We start from the raw sequence: 22,157 nt of genomic DNA on the forward strand, positions 1-22,157 counted from the left end.
CTCATTTCTATCAAGATGGCAGAATTGTGTGGATGTCTAAAGGTACGACGTACCAATCAACTCTTGATGAATGGGCCAAGTTGATCAATGCCCCAGAGGAACATGAATATGATTTGGATGTGGATGCTAAAAAGAAGAAAGACCACAACTCAATGGCAAATATGTACGAGGAGATCCCCGATAAAGCTTTGGAGACACACAAGCTTGGATCTATGCACTATTTGTTGTCTAGTCTGCCTACTATGAACACCATCTTAAGGCATACTCTGCTACCCAAATTTGGAGATAACAAGATGATAATGTTGGGGAACGTAGTAATTTCAAAAAAAATCCTACACACACGCAAGATCATGGTGATGCATAGCAATGAGAGGAGATAGTGTCGTCCACGTACCCTCGTAGACCGTTAAGCGGAAGCGTTATAACAATGCAGTTGATGTAGTCGTACGTCTTCACGATCGACCGATCCTCAGCACCGAACGTACGGCACCTCCGTGTTCAGCACACGTTCAGCTCGGTGACGTCCCGCGAACTCACGATCCAGTAGAGCTCGGAGAAGAGTTTTGTCAGCTCGACGGCGTGGTGACGATGTTGATGAAGCTACCGCGGCAGGGCTTCGCCTAAACACCGCTACAGTATGACCGAGGTGGATTATGGTGGAGGGGGCACCGCACACAGCTGGAGAGATCTCAATGATCAACTTGTGTGTCTAGAGGTGCCCCCTGCCCCGTATATAAAGGAGCAAGGGGGGAGAGCCGTCCGGCCAGGAGCAGTCCTACTCCCACCGGGAGTAGGACTCCCTCCTTTCCTAGTTGGAATAGGAGAAGGGGGAAGGAGGGAGAGAGGAAGGAAAGGGGGGTGCCCCCCCTCCTTGTCCAATTCGGACTAGAGGGAGAGGGGGCGCGCGGCCTGCCCTGGCAGCCCCTCCTCTCTTCCACTAAGGCCCATCATGGCCCATTAAACCCCCGGGGGGTTCCGGTAACCCCCGGTACTCTGGTAAAATCCCAATTTCACCCGGAACACTTCTGATATCCAAATATAGGCTTCCAATATATAATTATTTATGTCTCGACCATTTTGAGACTCCTCGTCATGTCCCTGATCACATCCGCGACTCCGATCTACCTTCGGTACATCAAAACATATAAACTCATAAAACCGATCGTCACAGAACTTTAAGCGTGCGGACCCTACGGGTTCAAGAACTATGTTTTTTGATAGAAAGACGGTAAGGGAACCCCCTACAGTATAATTGGTGCAACAACCCCAAATTGCAAGTACCATGCCTTGAACCTGGGTGGGTGGGAAGGCATCAGCCCCTTTCAAGAACTATGTAGACATGACCGAGACATGTTTCTGGTCAATAACCAATAGCAGAACTTGCATGCTCATATTGGTTCCTACATATTCTATGAAGATCTTTATCGGTCAAACCGCACAACACTATACATTGTTCTCTTTGTCATCGGTATGTTACTTGCCCGAGATTCGATCGTCGGTATCCAATACCTAGTTCAATCTCGTTACTGGCAAGTCCCTTTACTCATTCCGTAATATATCATCATGTAACTAACTCATTAGTTATCATGCTTGCAAGGCTTATAGTGATGTGTATTACCGAGAGGGCCTAGAGATACCTCTCCGACAATCGGAGTGACAAATCCTAATCTTGATTTATGCCAACTCAACAAGTACCATCGGAAACACCTGTAGAGCACCTTTTCAATCACCCAGTAACGTTGTGATGTTTGGTAGCACACAAAGTGTCCCTCCAGTATTCGGGAGTTGCATAATCTCATAGTCATAAGAACATGTATAAGTCATGAAGAAAGCAATAGCAGTAAACAAACGATCAAGTGCTAAGCTAACAAAATGGGTCAAGCCAATCACATCATTCTCCTAATGATGTGCTCCCATTGGTCAAATAAAAACTCATGTCTATGGTTAGGAAACTTAACCATCTTTGATCAATGAGCTAGTCAAGTAGAGGCATACTAGTGACACTATGTTTGTCTATGTATTCACACATGTATTATGTTTCCGGTTAATACAATTCTAGCATGAATAATGAACATTTATCATGAAATAGGGAAATAAATAATAACTTTATTGTTGCCTCTAGGGCATATTTCCTTCAGTCTCCCACATGCACTAGAGTCAATAATGTAGTTCACATCGCCATGTGATTTCACACCAATAGTTCACATCACCATGTGATTAACACCCATAGTTCACATCCTCATGTGACCAACACCCAAAGGGTTTACTAGAGTCAATAATCTAGTTCACATTGCTATGTGATTAACACCCAAAGAGTGCTCATGTTTTGCTTGTGAGAGAAGTTTAGTCTATGGGTCTGCAACATTCATATCCGTATGTATTTTTGCAAATTTCTATGTCAACAATGCTCTGCACGGAGCTACTCTAGCTAATTACTCCCACTTTCAAAATGTATCCAGATTGAGACTTAGAGTCATCTGGATCGGTGTCAAAATTTGCATCGATGTAACTCTTTACGATGAACCTTTTGTCACCTCCATAATCGAGAAATATTTCCTTAGTCCTCTAAGGATAATTTTGACCGCTGTCCAGTGATCTACTCCTAGATCACTATTGTACTCCCTTGCCAGAAAGATGCTAAGGTATACAATAGGACTGGTAAACAGCATAGCATACTTTATAGAACCTATGACTGAGGCATAGGGAATGACTTATCATTTTCTTTCTATTTTCTGTTGTGGTCGGGTTTTGAGTCTTTACTCAACTTCACACCTTGCAACACAGGAAAGAACTCCTTCTTTGACTGTTTCATTTTGAACTATTTCAAAATCTTGTCAAGGTATGTACTCATTGAAATAACTTATCAAGCGTCTTGATCTATCTCTATAGATCTTGATGCTCAGTGTGTAAGCAGCTTCATCGAGGTCTTTCTTTGAAAAACTCCTTTCAAATACTCCTTTATGCTTTCCAGAAAATTCTACATTCTTTCCGATCAACAATATGTCATTCACATATACTTATCAGAAATGTTGTAGTGCTCCCACTCACTTTCTTGTAAATACAGGCTTCACCCCAAGTCTGTACAAAACCATATACTTTGATCACTTTATCAAAGCATATATTCCAACTCTGAGATGCTTGCACCAGTCCATAGATGGATCGCTGGAGCTTGCTCACTTTGTTAGCACCTTTAGGGTCGACAAAACCTTCTGGTTGCATCATATACAACTCTTCTTTTTAAGAAATCCATGAAGGAATACATTTTTGACATCCAGTTGCCAGATTTCATAAAATGCGGCAATTTGCTAACATGATTCGGACAGACTTAAGCATCGCTATGAGTGAGAAAATCTCATCATAGTCAACACCTTGAACTTTGTCAAAAACCTTTTTCAACAAGTCTAGCTTGGTAGATAGTAACACTACTATCAGTGTCCGTCTTCCTCTTGAAGATCCATTTATTCTTAATGACTCACCGATCGGGAAAGTCAATCAAAGTCCATACTTTGTTCTCATACATGGATCCAATCTCAGATTTCATGGCCTCAAGCCATTTCGCGGAATCTGGGCTCATCATTGCTTCCTCATAGTCCGTAGGTTCGTCATGGTCAATTAACATGACCTCTAGAATAGGATTACCGTACCACTCTGGTGCGTATCTCACTCTGGTTGACCTACGAGGTTCGGTAGTAACTTGATCTGAAGTTACATGATCATCATCATTAGCTTCCTCACTAATTGGTGTAGGAGTCACAGAAACAAATTTATGTGATGATCTACTTTCCAATAAGGGAGAAGGTACAGTTACCTCATCAAGTTCTACTTTCCTCCCACTCACTTCTTTCGAGAGAAACTCCTTCTCTAGAAAGGATCCATTCTCAGCAACAAATATCTTGCCTTTGGATCTGTGATAGAAGGTGTACCCAACAATTACTTTTGGGTATCCTATGAAGACGCACTTCTCCGACTTGGGTTTGAGCTTATCAAGATGAAACTTTTTCACATAACCATCGCAACCCCAAACTTAAAGAAACGACAGCTTAGGTTTCTTGCTAAACCACAGTTCATACGGTGTCGTCTCAACGGATTTAGATGGTGCCCTTTTTAATGTGAATGCAACTGTCTCTAATGCATAACCCCCAAACTATAGTGGTTAATCGGTAAGAAACATCATTTATTGCACTATATCCAATAATAATACGGTTATGACGTTCGGACACACCATTATGCTGTGGAGTTCCAGGTGGCATGATTTTGTGAAACTATTCCACATTGTTTTAATTGAAGACCAAACTCGTAACTCAAATATTTGTCTCCGTGATCAGCTCGTAGAAACTTTATTTTCTTGTCACAATGATTTTCCACTTCACTCCGAAGTTCTTTGAACTTTTCAAATGTTTTAGACTTATGTTTCATCAAGTAGATATACCCATATCTGCTCAAATCATCTATGAAGGTCAAAAAATAACGATACCTGCCACGAGCCTCAACACTCATCGGACTGCATACATCAGTATGTATTATTTCCAATAAGTCAGTTGCTCGCTCCATTGTTTCGGAGAAAGGAGTCTTAGTCATCTTGGCCATGAGGCATGGTTCGCAAGCATCAAAATGATTCATAATCAAGTAATTCCAAAAGCCCATCAGCATGGAGTCTCTTCATGCGCTTTACACCAATATGACCTAAACGGCAGTGCCACAAATAAGTTGCACTATCATTATTAACTTTGCATCTTTTGGCTTCAATATTATGAATATGTGTATCACTACGACCGAGATCCAGTAAACCATTTTCATTGGGTGTATGACCATAGAAGGTTTTATTCATGTAAACAGAACAACAATTATTCTCTAACTTAAATGAATAACCGTTTTGCAATAAACATGATCAAATCATATTCATGCTCAATGCAAACACCAAATAACATTTATTTAGGTTTAACACTAATCCCAAAAGTATAGGAGTGTGCGATGATGATCATATCAATCTAGGAACCATTTCCGACACACATCGTCACTTCACCCATAACTAGTCTCTGTTCATTCTGCAACTCCCGTTTTGAGTTACTACTCTTAGCAACTGAACCGGTATCAAATACCGAGGGGTTGCTATAAACACTAGTAAAGTACAGATCAATAACATGTATATCAAATATAGCATTGTTCACTTTGCCATCCTTCTTATCTGCCAAATACTTGGGGAAGTTCCACTTCCAGTGACCAGTCCCTTTGCAGTAGAAGCACTTAGTCTCAGGCTTAGGTCCAGACTTGGGCTTCTTCACTTGAGCAGCAACTTGCTTGCCGTTCTTCTTGAAGTTCCCTTTCTTTCCCTATGCCCTTTTCTTGAAACTAGTGGTCTTGTTAATCATCAACACTTGATGCTCTTTCTTGATTTCTACCTTCATCGATTTCATCATCATGAAAAGCTCGGGAATCGTTTTTGTCATCCCTTGCATACTATAGTTCATCATGAAGTTCTACTAACTTGGTGATGGTGACTAGGGAATTCTGTCAATCACTATTTTATCTGGAAGATTAACTCCCACTTGATTCAAGCGATTGTAGTACCCAGACAATCTGAACACATGCTCACTGTTTGAGCTATTCTCCTCCATCTTTTAGCTATAGAACTTGTTGGAGACTTCATATCTCTCAACTCGGGTATTTTCTTGAAATATTAACTTCAACTCCTGGAGCATCTCATATGATCCATGATGTTCAAAATATCTTTGAAGTCCCGATTCTAAGTTGTTAATCATGGTGCACTAAACTATCAAGTAGTCATCATATTGAGCTAGCCAAACGTTCATGACGTCTGCATCTGCTCCTGCAATAGGTCTTTCACCTAGCGGTGCATCAAGGACATAATTCTTCTGTGCAGCAATGAGGACAATCCTCAGATCACGGATCCAATTCGTATCATTGCTACTAACATCTTTCAACTTAGTTTTCTCTAGGAACATATCAAAAATAAAACAGAGGAGCTAAACGCGAGCTATTGATCTAGAACATAGATATGCTAATACTACCAGGACTAAGTTGATGATAAATTAAAGTTCAATTAATCATATTACTTAAGAACTCCCACTTAGATGGTATCTCTCTAATCATCTAAGTGATCACGTGATCCAAATCAACTAAACCATAACCGATCATCACATGAAATGAAGTAGTTTTCAATGGTGAACATCACTATGTTGATCATATCTACTATATGATTCACGCTCGACCTTTCGGTCTCAGTGTTCCGAGGCCATATCTGCATATGCTAGGCTCGTCAAGGTTAACCCGAGTATTCTGCGTGTGTAAAACTGTCTTACACCCGTTGTAGATGAACGTTGAGCTTATCACACCCGATCATCATGTGGTGTCTCGGCACGATGAACTTTGGCAACGGTGCATACTCAGGGAGAACACTTTTACCTTGAAATTCAGTAAGGGATCATCTTATAAAGCTACCGCTGAACTAAGCAAAATAAGATGTATAAAAGATAAACATCACATGCAATCATAATATGTGACATGATATGGCCATCATCATCTTGTGCTTTTGATCTCCATCTCCAAAGTACTGTCATGATCTCCATTATTACCGGCATGGCACTATGATCTCCATCATCTTGATCTTTTATCAATGTGTCGTCACATGGTCGTCTCACCAGCTATTGCTTTTGCAACTATTGCTATCGCATAGCGATAAAGTAAAGCAATTACATAGCACTTGCATCTTATGCAAATAAAGAGACAACCATAAGGCTCCTGCCAGTTGCCGATAACTCCGTTACAAAACATGATCATCTCATACAAAAATATAGCATCATGTCTTGACCATATCACATCACAACATGCCTACAAAAACAAGTTAGACGTCCTCTACTTTGTTGTTGCAAGTTTTACGTGGCTGCTACGGGCTGAGCAAGAACCGTTCTTACCTACGCATCAAAACCACAACGATAGTCTGTCAAGTTGGTGTTGTTTTAACCTTCTCAAGGACCGGGCGTAGCCACACTCAGTTCAACTAAAGTTGGAGAAACTGACACCCGCCGGCCACCTGTGTGCAAAGCACGTCGGTAGAACCAGTCTCGCGTAAGCGTACGCGTAATGTCGGTCCGGGCCACTTCATCCAACAATACCACCAAACCAAAGTATGACATGCTGGTAAGCAGTATGACTTGTATCGCCCACAACTCACTTGTGTTCTACTCGTGCATATAACATCAATGCATAAAACCAGGCTCGGATGCCACTGTTGGGGAACATAGTAATTTCAAAAAAATTCCTATGCACACGCAAGATCATGGTGATGCATAGAAACGAGAGGGGAGGGTGTCATCCATGTACCCTCGTAGACCGTTAAGCGGAAGCGTTATAACAATGTGGTTGATGTAGTCGTACGTCTTCGTGATCGACTGATCCTCAGCACCGAACGTATGGCACCTTCGCGTTCAGCACACGTTCAGCTCGGTGACGTCCCGCGAACTCATGATCCAGTAGAGCTCGGAGAAGAGTTTCGTCAGCACGACGGTGTGGTGACGATGTTGATGAAGCTACCACAGTAGGGCTTCACCTAAACACCGCTACAGTATGACCGAGGTGGATTATGGTGGAGGGGGCACTGCACACGGCTGGAGAGATCTCAATGATCAACTTGTGTGTCTCGAGGTGCCCCCTGCCCCCATATATAAAGGAGCAAGGGGGGAGAGGCGGCCGACCAGGAAGAGGCGCGCCAGGAGGAGTCCTACTCCCATCGGGAGTAGGACTCCCTCCTTTCCTAGTTGGAATATGAGAAGGGGGAAGGAGGAGGGAGAGAGGAAGGAAAGGGGGGCGTCGCCCCCCCCCCCTCCTTGTCCAATTAGGACTAGAGGGAGAGGGGGGCGCGGCCTTCCCTAGCAGCCCCTCCTCTCTTCCACTAAGGCCCATCATGGCCCATTAAACCCCCGGGGGGTTTTGGTAACCCTCGGTACTCCGGTAAAATCCCGATTTCACCTGGAACACTTCCAATATCCAAATATAGGCTTCCAATATATAAATATTTATGTATCGACCATTTCAAGACTCCTCTTCATGTCCGTGATCACATCCGGGACTCCGAACTACCTTCGGTACATCAAAACATATAAACTCATAAAACCGATCGTCACAGAACTTTAAGCGTGCAGACCCTACGGGTTCGAGAACTATGTAGACATGACCGAGAAACGTTTTCGGTCAATAACCAATAGCAGAACCTAGATGCTCATATTGGTTCCTACATATTCTACGAAGATCTTTATCGGTCAAACCGCACAACACTATACGTTGTTCTCTTTGTCATCGGTATGTTACTTGCCCGAGATTCGATCGTCGGTATCCAATACCTAGTTCAATCTCGTTACCGGCAAGTCTCTTTACTCGTTCCATAATATATCATCATGTAACTAACTCGTTAGTTATCATGCTTGCAAGGCTTATAGTGATGTGTATTACCGAGAGGGCCCAGAGATACCTCTCCGACAATCGGAGTGACAAATCATAATCTTGATTTATGCCAACTCAACAAGTACCATCGGAAACACCTGTAGAGCACCTTTATGATCACCCAGTTAAGTTGTGACGTTTGGTAGCACACAAAGTGTTCCTCCAGTATCCGGCAGTTGCATAATCTCATAGTCATAAGAACATGTATAATTCATGAAGAAAGCAATAGTAGTAAACAAACGATCAAGTGCTAAGCTAACAAAATGGGTCAAGTCAATCACATCATTCTCCTAATGATGTGGTCCCATTGATCAAATAACAACTCATGTCTATGGTTAGGAAACTTAACCATCTTTGATCAATGAGCTAGTCAAGTAGAGGCATACTAGTGACACTATGTTTGTCTATGTATTCACACATGTATTATGTTTCCGGCTAATACAATTCTAGCATGAATAATAAACATTTATCATGAAATAAGGAAATAAATAATAACTTTATTATTGCCTCTAGGGCATATTTCCTTCAGATAAGGGGACATTCCATCAACTTGCTGCAAATCTTTGATGTACCACAAAAATTCAAGGTCATGAGTCTGATTGTGGAGACAATCAAGAGGACAGCTGCTGACCAGAAAAGATCTTGTGGGTATGCTCCACACATTCAGGTGCTCATCAACTCAAAGATGGGCACAGGTACTTACTTGTTGGACAAGGAGCATTTACCCTTGCACCCAGATTTTGAAGATAATGAAGTTGTGATGAATGAGAATGAACCTTCATCAGCACAAGCACAAGACAAGAGAGCTAAGGCAAAGGCAGAAAAGGCTGCAAGGATGACGAATGCGGAGGAAGCATCTCAGGTGTTCTTAAAGAGCAAAAAAGATCGATTGGGTTATCTAATACAAGCAACATTGAGCATTGAGAAGGGCTTGGCCACCCTGACTTAGAATCAAGAGAGCTTGGAAAGGATTATTGAGACAAAATTCTATGATCTTGACCTCAAGGTGACTGAGATACAGACTGCAGTCGAGCAGCTCTAGGAGGAAGCTGCGGAGAAGAGAGGGAAGACAACTACGGATGCTTTTCAGCGTGTACTAAGGAGTCAGAGGTCAGCTGCAGTGCCAGTATTAGATACAAGAGCTACTTCATCTGCACCCGCAATAGCCTCAGTACCACCCCTAACAACTGCTCCACCAGCTCCAACATCATCAACTGATGCCTTCGTCCTTGGAGTTCTCTCTACACCACCTCCCAAAGACCAAGCCTGAGAGACACATAGCACTATGCATTTTCGAACTTTTTGGTAACTTGTTGCCAAAGGGGGAGAAATGTATAGATCACAGGCTTCGAGAGAGTGTGTTTTGCTTCTTTGTCTCTCTTGCATTTTGGTTGAACTTTATTGTGTGCTTGGTTGATACTTTATGTCTGTGTGAGATACTTGTATGATCATGTGTTTGACCATATGCTACTTTAATGTTTGCTTGGATGACATTCTTATATGATCATTCACTTTGCTTGGTGATGAGTGCATGTTTTAATTCATATCATTTTGAGCGCTCCACCAAGATGTATGTGACATGGAAGGGTGACCCATGATCCTAATCGATTGTGCATTTGCATTCAAAAGCAAATCTTAAATAGTGCACAAATTTAGGGGGAGCTCTTGCTTATCACATTCTTCTCAAAGCGATGATGTATTTCAATCTCATTAACATTTGTCGAAGCTTTGATCTATATGTTGTCATCAATTACCAAAAAGGGGGAGATTGAAAGTGCAACTATCACTGGGTGGTTTTGGTAATTATTAACAACATATAGCTCATTGAACTAATACTATTTCAAGATGATCATTTCAGAAAGTTCAATGATTGGCATGGCATGGATTAGGAATGTGGACCCCTCAAAATGCTAAGGACACATATTGGCTCAAGCTCAAGACTCTACATTTTACTTTTGGTGATCCAAGATCACATTGAGTCCATAGGAAAAGCCAATACTTTTAAAAGGGGACGAGGTGTTATTTAATGGCTTGCTTGCTCAAAATGCTTAGTTATATGCTCCAAAAACCCTCAACCACTTTCTCATATCCACATATGTCCCAAACCAAAAATCAAACTCGGCCCCACCGAAATATTCTATCCGGCGCCACCGAGTTCACTTGATATAGCCACTGCCACAAAACCTAGTCACTTCGGTCTCACCGATAGGGATCTCGGTCTCACCGAGATGGGATTGCAAACTCTCAGTTTCCCTTCGTAACATTTCGGTCCAACCGAGATGAGCGATCGGGCCCACTGAGTTCGCAATGCAAACTCTTTGTTTCCCTTTCGTAATGTTTCGGTCTCACCGAAATGAGCGATTCGGTCCCATCGAGTTTGCCTGACCAACTCTCTGGTTAGCTGATTACCAAAATCGGTCCCACCGAGTTTGTGTAATCAGTCTCACCGAGATTACGTTATGCCCTAACTCTAATGAAATTGGTCCCACAGAGTTGACATGTCGGTCCCACCAAAAAGCCTAAGGTTCACATTTTGAACTGAATCGGTCTGACCGAGTTTTCTGATCCGGTCCCACCGAGTTTGGTGAACTGTGTGTAATAGTTAGATTTTGTGTGGAGGCTATATATACCCCTCCACCCTTCCTTCATTAGAAAGGAGAGCCACCAGAACATGCATACACTTCAGCATTCATTTTCTGAGAGAGAACCACCTACTCATGTGTTGAGACCAAGATATTCCATTCCAACCATTTGAATCTTGATCTCCAGCCTTCCCCAAGTTGCTTTCCACTCAAATCATCTTTCCACCAAATCCAAATCTATGAGAGAGATTTGAGTGTTTGGGAGACTATCATTTGAAGCACAAGAGCAAGGAGTTCATAATCAAGACACCGTCTATTACCTTGGAGAGTGGTGTCTCCTAGATTGGTTAGGTGTCACTTGGGAGCCTCCGTCAAGATTATGGAGTTGAACCAAGGAGTTTGTATGGCCAAGGAGATCTCCTACTTCGTGAAGATCTACCCTAGTGAGGCAAGTCCTTCATGGGCGATGGCCATGGTGGGATAGACAAGGTTGCTTCTTTGTGGACCCTTCGTGGGTGGAGCCCTCTGTGGACTCGCGCAACCGTTACCCTTCGTGGGTTGAAGTCTCCATCAACGTGGATGTATGATAGCACCACCTATCGGAACCACGCCAAAAGTCTCCGTTTCTACATTGCGTTTGCTCCCTCCAAACTCCTCCCTTTACCTTCATGTGCAATGTTTTACATTCCGCTGCTATACTCTTAGACTTGCATGTGTAGGTTGATTGCTTGACTTGTCCTAAGTTGTTAAAATCTGCCAAGACTTAAAATTGGGAAAAGGCTAGATTTTTATTTGGTCAAGTAGTCTAATCACCCCCCCCATCTAGACATACTTTTGATCCTACAGTCATGTAGTTGATTTTCACATAACACCACTAGAGGAAAGACAACTTACATCTCATCAAAATATCGAACGAATACCAAATTCACATGATTACTTATAACAAGACTTCTTCCATGTCCTCAGGAACAAACGTAACTACTCAAAAAGCATATTCATGTTCATAATCAAAGGAGTATTAATTATCATTAAGGATCTGAACATATGATCTTCTACCGAATAAACCAACTAGCATCAACTACAAGGAGTAATCAACACTACTAGCAACCCACAGGTACCAATCTGAGGTTTTGAGACAAAGATCTGATACAAGAGATGAACTAGGGTTTGAGAGGAGATGATGCTGATGAAGATGTTGATGGAGACTAACCCCCTCTCGATGAGAGGATCGTTGGTGGTGATGATGACTTAGATTTCCCCCTCCCGAAGGGAAGTTTCCCCGGCAGAACAGCTCCCCTGGAGCCCTAGATTGGTTCTGCCCAAGTTCCGCCTCGAGATGGTGGCGCTTCATCCCGAAAGCTTCCTTCCTCTTTTTTCCAGGTCAAAACACACCATATAGCAGAAGATGGGCGTCAGGGGCCTGCCAGGTGACCCACAAGGTAGGGGGCGCGCCCTCCACCCTTGTGGATGGCAGGTGGCCCCCATCTGGTGCTTTCTTTGCCCAATATTTTTTATATATTCCAAAAATATTCTCCACGAATTTTCAGGACTTTTGGAGTTGTGTAGAATAGGTCTCTAATATTTGGTCCTTTTCCAGTTCAGAATTCCAGCTGCCAGCATTGTCCCTCTTCATGCGAACCTTATAATAGGAGAGAAAAGGCATAAGTATTGTGATATAATGTGTAATAACAACCCATAATGCAATAAATGTCAATATAAAAGCATGATGAAAAATGGACGTATCACACGCTAGGGGGGTGGGCGTGCCCTCCACCCTTGTCGTTGCCTCGGAACTCTTCTGGCCCAACTCTTGTGCTTCAGGGGCTTGTTCTGGTCCATAAACAATCACCGTAAATTTTCAGCTCCTTTGGACTCTATTTGATATTCCTTTTCTGCAAAAATCAAAAACAAGGAAAACATAAAAACTGGCATTGGGCTCTAGGTTAATAGGTTAGTCCCAAAAATCATATAAAATAGCATATTAATGCATATAAAATATCCAAAACAGATAATATAATAGCGTGGAACAATCAAAAATTATAGATGGATAATATAATAGCATGGAATAATCAAAAATTACAGATATGTTCGAGATGTATCAGCGGTGCTATTGTACGTCCATGTTGATGGAGACTTAACCAACGAAGAATAACGGCTACGCGAGTCCACGGAGGGCTCCACCCACGAAGGGTCCATGAAGAAGCAACCTTATCTATCCCACCATGGCCATCGCCCGCGACGGACTTGCCTCACTCGGGTAGATCTTCACGAAGTAGGCGATCTCCTTTCCCTTACAAACTTCTTGGTTCAACTCCACATCACATGGGAGGCTCCCAAGCGACACCTAACCAATCTAGGAGACACCACTCTCCAAAAGGTAATAGATGGTGTGTTGATGATGAACTCCTTGCTCTTGTGCTTCTAATGATAGTCTCCCCAACACTCAACTCTCTCTCGCAGGTTTGGCTATGGTGGAAGAAGGATTTGAGTGGAAAGTAACTTGGGGAAGGCTAGAAATCAAGGTTTAAATGGTAGGAGTGGAAACTCTTGATCTCAACACATGAGTAGGTGGTTCTCTCTCAAAAATGAATGGTGGAAGTGTAGGCACTTTCTGATGGCTCTCCTCAGTGAGGAAGAAGGGGTGGAGGGTATACATGGCCTCCACACAAAATCCAACCGTTACACACTTTTGACCCATCTCGATGGCACCGATCAGAAAATTCGGTGGCACCGACCTGTGTAAAAATATGAATGTTAGGAATCTTGGTGGGACTGACGTGAACAACTCGGAGGGACAGATGTGCAAGGGCTTAGGGAAAACCTCATCTCGGTGGCGCTGATTGCATTATCTCGGTGAGACCGAACTGACGCAACAAGGCAACAGAGAATCGATCAAGCCATCTCGGTGAGACCGATTGCAGTTCTCAGTGGGACCAAAATAATTGCAACAAGCAACAAAGAGCCGACAAGGCCATCTCAGTGAGACCAGATCCATATAAGTGGATCTGAATTGTTAGGGTTTTGGTAATGGCTAGGTCCAGATGAACTCGGTGGCTCCGGGTAGGAAATATCGGTGTGGCCGAGTTTGAATTTAGGGTTTGAACATATTTGGAGCAAGTGGCCGAGGGTTTTGGAGCAATATCACTAAGCACTTTGAGAAAATAGATCATTAAGCAACACCTCATCCCCTTTTAATAGTATTGGCTTTCCTATGGACACAATGTGATCTTGGATCACTTAAACAAATGTGTAGAGTCTTGAGCTTTTGCCAATCCTTGTCCTTAGCATTTTGAGGGATCCACAGCTCTAGTCCTTGCCATGCCAATCATTGAACATCCTGAAATGTTTATATTGAATACACATTAGTTCAGTGCGGTATATGGTGTTATGAATTACCAAAACCACCCAGGGACTAGTTGCACTTTCAATCTCCCCCTTTTTTGGTAATTGATGAAAACATATAGATCAAACCTTTGACAAATGATTAAATGAACGAAATACATCGTCACTTTGAGAAGTATGTGATAAGCAAGAGCTCCCTATAAATTTGTGCATTATTAAAAATGTGTGTTTGAATGCAAATGCACAATCGATTAGGATCATGGGTCACTCTTCCATGTCACGTACAACTTGATGGAGTGCACAAAATGATATGGATGAAATAGTAAGAACACATCACCACAAACACAAATGAATGACCATACATAAATAATGATAGAGATAAGCATTAAGCATCACATGAAGCATAGTATGATCAATCACACATAACCAACATAGTATCTCACACACATAATGAACAAAGTAACATAAATCAAACGGAAATAGTAGCAAGAACTCAAGAAAAAACCAACAAGGAAAAGTAAGACACTCTCTCTCGAAGCCTAATGATCTATACAAATTCTCCCCCTTTGGCAACAAGTACCAAAAAGTTCGAGCAGGTATAGAGCTATACGTCGCTCTAGGCACGGTCCTCGGCAGCTCCTGAAGGTGACTTCTGGCTGGAGGCTCCGGTGTGCGTAGATGGCATGGAGAGAAGTGCATCCGCGAAGGCTTCAGCTGACATCTGCTGAGCTGGTGGAGTAGAGACTGGAGGTGGCACAGTAGCAGTGGCAGCAGATGCTGAGTGTGCAGTCATCGTGTCTGCAACGGGCACGGCAGCAGAACTGGGTGTCGTGGGTACTGTCTGGGATCTCTCAGTTGTAGCTCTCTCATCTCTATTGTCCTCTGCAGCAACTCTAGCCGCATCAACATCATCCCTAAGCTTCATCACTATGGTTTGAACCTCTGTGATCTTGACATCAAGATCATATATATTTGCCTCGACTACCCACTCTAAGCTCTCCTGGTTCTTGGTGAGGTTGGTCAAACTTCACTCAATCCTCAGGGTAGCTTCCAACAGATAAGTCATTTGATCATTCTTGCACTTGAGGTTGGCAATGGGTGCATTGGGAGGAGAGGCCTTCTGTGCTTCTTTTGCTATTGCAGCTTCTTGTATTCCCTCTTGAGCTCGAGCATACGAATGATGTGAAGGATCCATCACTACAACATTGTCCTCAAACTCAGGATGCAATGGGAGATGCTCCTGATCAAGTAGATAAGTTCTCATTCCAACCTTAGAGTTGATGAGCAATTGAATGTGTGAAGCAAATCCACATGATCTCTTCTGGTCAGATGCAGTCCTCTTGATTGTCTCAACTATAAGGCTCAAGACTTTGAATTTTTGTGGTGTGTCAAACAAATGTACCAAGTTGAGGGAGTGTCCACATATCATCTTTTCATCTCAATACTTGGGCAAAAGAGTGTGCTTCAAGATAGTGTTGGTGGTGGCCAAACCAGCAAGCAAGTGCTTTACAGATCCAAGCTTATGCATGTCAAGATCTTTCTTGGGAATGGGCATGTACATGTTTGCCATTGAATTATGATCCATCCTGGGCTTGTCATACACATCAATGTCATTTTCCTCTTCCTCTAGGGCACCAAGAAGTTCAGCCCTGATCGGGGGTTGCCCAATCTTCACGGAGGATCTGCTCTATGGTGCGAATCAACGCCACCTGAAGGGTACGAAGGAAACCCTCGATCCCAGCCAACAATGCTGTCGGGAAAAGGATAACTAGTGCAACCTGACGAGTCAGAAGCTAACTATTGCAAATGCAACAACCAGCGACAAGTATTCGCCAAACCACAATCTTAGTTTCCCATCCACACAACCACGCACGAAGTTGGAAGCACGAACTGGTCGCCGCCTCAACGGCCACTGTTGTAAAATCATGAAGTGAGTTTACCCTCTCACAAGGCAAGATTACAAGAGCTAAGGAGGAAGTGAACTCTCAAACAAGATTCTGGTTGCACTTAGCTAACCTATGCTGAAATCAAATTGCCAAAGAGTTGTGGCTAAAGTGGGGGAAGGGGTATTAATACTAGGAACATCCCTCCTAGTTTAGGTGTGAAACCAGCCCAAAAGAGGGGCTCAATTTCGTGTTAACTAGCTGGTCAAGGGAGCAAACTCATGGAACCTCGTGCAGCAATTAATGCTCTGGACACCTTGCATTGGAACTCTCATATCCTTTGACTCATGACTCCAAATGATGCACAATTTGATTTTCCTGAAAGTAGACTTCATATGCTCTTCATTTTGTACTCCCACACGTCTTGGATGCTCATATATTTGTGTTGCATGATTCAACAAGTTCTGGGACGAATTTTGGAACTGCACATGCAACAATAGAGTGTTGAGATGGCTTTATATTCTTCCTTGTGGTGTAACTAGTTGCCCATGTCACCAAAACATGGTTTTCATCAGAGATGAAACTTGTTCTCTTCAAACTTGTTGTATGGGCTTCAAAACTTATTTCTTCATGTGTTGAATGTTGTTGGTTGTCCTCAACATTGTACCTGAGTAAAATCAGCACACAAGATTTAGGCAGTATAAAGTTCTCATGGTTATTTGAATTATGATCAGCTAGGAGCGCATTCACCTCTTATGCTATATGTTTGGCACGGCTCCTTGTCATGGGACCCAAATAGATCTTCTTTGTAGCAGCTTCATTTGAGAGCTGAGTTTTATCATGAGGAGAAGATGATAAACAAGGTGAACCTGGGATATCCTCATCATCCTCCCCCTCTTCAAAAGGAGCCGTTCTTGACTCTTTACCCTCTTGATCGAAGCATGGCGACAAATCAGCAAAGTTGAATGTTGGACTCACAACATAGTCTTCAGGAAGCTCGATCTCGTAAGCATTGTCATTGATTTTGGCCAAGACTCTGAATGGTCCATATCCATGAGGCATTATCTTGGATTTGCGCTTCTCTGGGAACCGATCTTTGCGCAAATGTATCCAAACCAGATCTCCGGGCTCAAAAGTCACCTTCTTGCGGTTTTTGTTTGCCTGAGCTTCATAGTACTTGGACTTCCTTTTTATCTCTTCTTTGATCTTCTTCACATATGTAGCACATTTTGAAGCCTCCATGTTACATCTCTTTTGCAAAGGAACTGGCAGCAAGTCAATTGGCGCAAGTGGCTTAAATCCATAAACCACCTCAAATGGGCACATGCTTGTGGTAGAGTGAACTACTCGATCATACGTCTCCAACGTATCTATAATTTTTGATTGTTTCATGCTATTATATTATCCATCTAGGATGTTTTATATGCATTTATATGCTATTTTTATGATTTTGGGACTAACCTATTAACCTAGAGCCCCGTGCCAGTTTCTTTTTTTCCTTGTTTTTGAGTATCGCGGAAAAGGAAAACCAAACGGAGTCCAATTGACCTGAAACTTCACGGAACTTATTTTTTAACCAGAAGAAGGCCATGGAGTAAAAGAGTTGGGCCAGAAGAGTCTTGGGCTGCCCACGAGGGTGGGGGAGCCCACCCCCCTGGGCACGCCTCCCTACCTCATGGACAGCCCGGAGACCCCCTGACTTGTTCTCGATGCCAAAACCTCTTATATATACAAAAAAACCCAGAACATAACTTAGATCGGGAGTTCCGCCGCTAGAAGCCTCTATAGCCACCGAAAACCAATCTAGACCCGTTCCGGCACCCTGCCGGAGGGGGGAATCCCTCTCATGTGGCCATCTTCATCATCCCGGCGCTCTCCATGACGAGGAGGGAGTAGTTCACCCTCGGGGCTGAGGGTATGTACCAGTAGCTATGTGTTTGATCTCTCTCTCTCGTGTTCTTAAGGTGGTACGATCTTGATGTATCGCAAGCTTTGCTATTATAGTTGGATCTTATGATGTTTCTCCCCCTCTACTCTCTTGTGATGAATTGAGTTTTCCCTTTGAAGTTATCTTATCGGATTGAGTCTTTAAGGATTTGAGAACACTTGATGTATGTCTTGCATCTGCTTATCTGTGGTGATAATGGGATATCACGTGATCCACTTGATGTATGTTTTGGTGATCAACTTGCGAGTTCCGTGACCTCGTGAACTTATGCATAGGGGTTGGCACATGTTTTTGTCTTGACCCTCCGGTAGAAACTTTGGGGCACTCTTTGAAGTTCTTTGTGTTTGTTGAATAGATGAATCTGAGATTGTGTGATGCATATCGTATAATCATGCCCATGGATACTTGAGGTGACATTAGGGTTTTGGTTGATTTGTGTCTTAAGTTGTCACTCTAGTATGAACTCTTGAATAGATCGATCAGAAAGAATAACTTTGAGGTGGTTTCGTACCCTACCATAATCTCTTCGTTTGCTCTCCGGTATTAATGACTTTGGAGTGACTCTTTGTTGCATGTTGAGGGATAGTTATATGATCCAATTATGTTATTATTGTTGAGAGGACTTGCACTAGTGGAAGTATGAACCCTAGGCCTTGTTTCAAAGCATTGCAATACCATTTGTGCTCACTTTTATCATTAGTTACCTTGCTGTTTTTATATTTTCAGATTACAGAAACCTTTATCTACCATCCATATTGCACTAGTATCACCATCTCTTCGCTGAGCTAGTGCACCTATACAATTTACCATTGTATTGGGTGTGTTGGGGACACAAGAGAATCTTTGCTATTTGGTTGTAGGGTTTCTTGAGAGAGACCATCTTCATCCTACGCCTCCCACGGATTGATAAACCTTAGGTCATCCACTTGAGGGAAATTTGCTACTGTCCTACAAACCTCTGCACTTGGAGGCCCAACAACTTCTACAAGAATAAGGTTGTGTAGTAGACATCAAGCTCTTTTCTGGTGCCGTTGCCGGGGAGATTAGCGCTTGAAGGTATATCTTTAGATCAATCGAATCTTTTTGTTTCTTGTTTTATCACTAGTTTAGTCTATAAAAGAAAATTACAAAAAAATGGAATTGAGGGTACCTCATATGCTCATCTTTTTAATGTCTTTCATGAAAATAAGGATTCAGATAATTGTGCCAAAGTGTTAGAAGAAGAATGTATTAAAATGTTTGGCACTAAATCTTTGGATGATGAGCATGATTGCAATTTTGTTAGTATGAATTCTCTGAATACCCATGATGCTAATGATAAGCAAAGCCACAAGCTTGGGGAAGCTATGTTTGATGAAGATGATATTTTTTGTCACCCAAGTTTTGATGAGCAAATTTATTATGATGATAGCATGCATCCTATTTATGATGATTGTATTGATGAAAGTGGGTTTGGAAGAGTGTCAACTTTATGAAGTGATGATCCCACTATTTTTGAGGATGTTGAATCTTATTGTGATAATTATAAAAGTGGATTTGGAGAGGTCATGACTTTATTTAGTGATGAATCCACTATTTCGGAAGAGGTTCCAATTGATTATGAGAACAAAGTTGCTTTCTATGATGATTATTGTGATGACATGTATGCTATAAAGAACAATGATAACCATGAAATTTGTCATCATGATTTTAATTTTTAATTGGATTACGCCTCACATGATAGTTTTTTTGTTGAGTTTGCTCCCACTATTCCGATTAAGAAGAATCTTGCTTACATGGAGAGTAGTAAAAATTATATGCATGTGGCTCATGAAAAGAATGTTTTATGTGGTAGTTATGTTGTTGAATTCATTCATGATACTACTGAAAATTATTATGATGGAGGAATATATGCTTGTAGGAGTTGCAATAATATCAAGTTTCCTCTCTATGTGTTGAAAATTTTGAGGCTATGCTTGTTTTACCTTCCATGCAACTTGATTCTTGTTCCACGAGTTGTTTGCTCACAACATACCTATGCATAGGAAGTGGGTTAGGCTTAAATGTGCTAGTTATATTCTTCATGATGCTCTCTTTATGTTTCAATTCTTATCTTTTATGTGAGCATCATTGAAATCATCATGCCTAGCTAGGGGCGTTAAACGATAGCGCTTGTTGGGAGGCAACCCAACTTCATTTTTGTTATTTGCTTTTTTGCTACTGCTTAGTAATAAGTAATTCATCTATCCTTTTTTAGATGTGTTTTTATGTTTTAATTAGTGTTTGTGCCAAGTAGAACCTTTGGGAAGACTTGGGTGAAGTCTTTGCGATATTGCTGTAAAAAAACAGAAACTTTAGCGCTCACGAGTTTTGCTGCCATTTTTTACTGGAGAGTGCGATTAGGTTTATTCTTTTTGCAGATGATTAATATATAAATTCCTCACGTCCAGAAATTTATTTTAGAAATTTTGGGATTCCAGAAGTATACGTTTGATCAAGATTACTACAGACTCTTCTATTTTTGACAGATTCTGTTTTCTATGTGTTGTTTGCTTATTTTGATGAATCTATGAGTAGTATCGGAGGGTATGAGCCATAGATAAGTTGGAATACAGTATATATTACACCAATATGAATTTAGAATGAGTTCACAACAGTACCTAAGTGGTGATTTATTTTCTCATACTAACGGAGCTTACAAGTTTTCTGTTAAGTTTTGTGTTGTGAAGTTTTCAACTTTTGGGTAAAGATTCGATGGACTATGGAATAAGGAGTGGCAAGAGCCCAAGCTTGGGTATGCCCAAGGCACCCCAAGGTAATATTCAAGGACAACCAAGAGCCTAAGCCTGGGGATGTCCCGGAAGGCATCCCCTCTTTCGTCTTCGTTCATCGGTAACTTTACTTGGAGCTATATTTTTATTCACCACATTATATGTGTTTTGCTTGGAGCGTCAACTTATTTTATTTTGTTTTTCTTGATGTTTGAATAAAATACCTAGATCTGAAATTCTTAAATGTTAGAGAGTCTTCACATAGTTGCATAATTATTCGACTACTCATTGATCTTCACTTATATCTTTTGGAGTAGTTTGCCGTTTGCTTTAGTGCTTCACTTATATCTTCTTAGAGCATGGCGGTAGTTTTATTTTGAAGAAATTGTTGAACTTTCATGCTTCACTTATATTATTTTGAGAGTCCTAAACAGCATGGTAATTTTCTTTGTTTATGAATTTAGTCCTAATATGATGGGCATCCAAGAGGGATATAATAAAAACTTTCATATAGAGTGCATTGAATACTATGAGAAGTTTGATACTTGATAATTGTTTGTAGATATAAAGGTGGTAATATTAGAGTCGTGCTAGTTGAGTAATTGTGAAATTGAGAAATACTTGTGTTGAGGTTGGCAAGTCTCGTAGCATGCACGTATGGTAAACGTTGTTTGAAAAATTTGAAGCATGGGGTGTTCTTTGACTGCTTTCCTTATGAGTGGCAGTCGGGGACGAGCAATGGTCTTTTCCTACCAATCTATCCCCCTAGGGGCATGTGTAGTAGTACTTTGCTTCGAGGGCTAATAAACTTTTGCAATAAGTATATGATTTCTTTATGACTAATGTGAGTCCATGGATATTACGCACTCTCACCCTTCCATCATTGCTAGCCTCTTCGGTACCGTGCATTGCCCTCTCTCGCCTTGAGAGTTGGTGCAAATTTCGCCGGTGCATCCAAACCCACTGATATGATACGCTCTATCACACATAAACCTCCTTATATCTTCCTCAAAACAGCCACCATACCTACCTATTATGGCATTTCCATAGCCATTCCGAGATATATTGCCATGCAACTTTCCACCGTTCCGTTTATTATCACACGGATCATCATTGTCATATTGCCTTGCATGATCATGTAGTTGACATGGTATTTGTGGCAAAGCCACCATGATAATTTTTCATACATGTCACT

The sequence above is a fragment of the Triticum dicoccoides genome, chromosome 1A, assembly GCF_002162155.2.
Source record: "Triticum dicoccoides isolate Atlit2015 ecotype Zavitan chromosome 1A, WEW_v2.0, whole genome shotgun sequence".
Lineage (NCBI taxonomy): Eukaryota > Viridiplantae > Streptophyta > Magnoliopsida > Poales > Poaceae > Triticum > Triticum dicoccoides.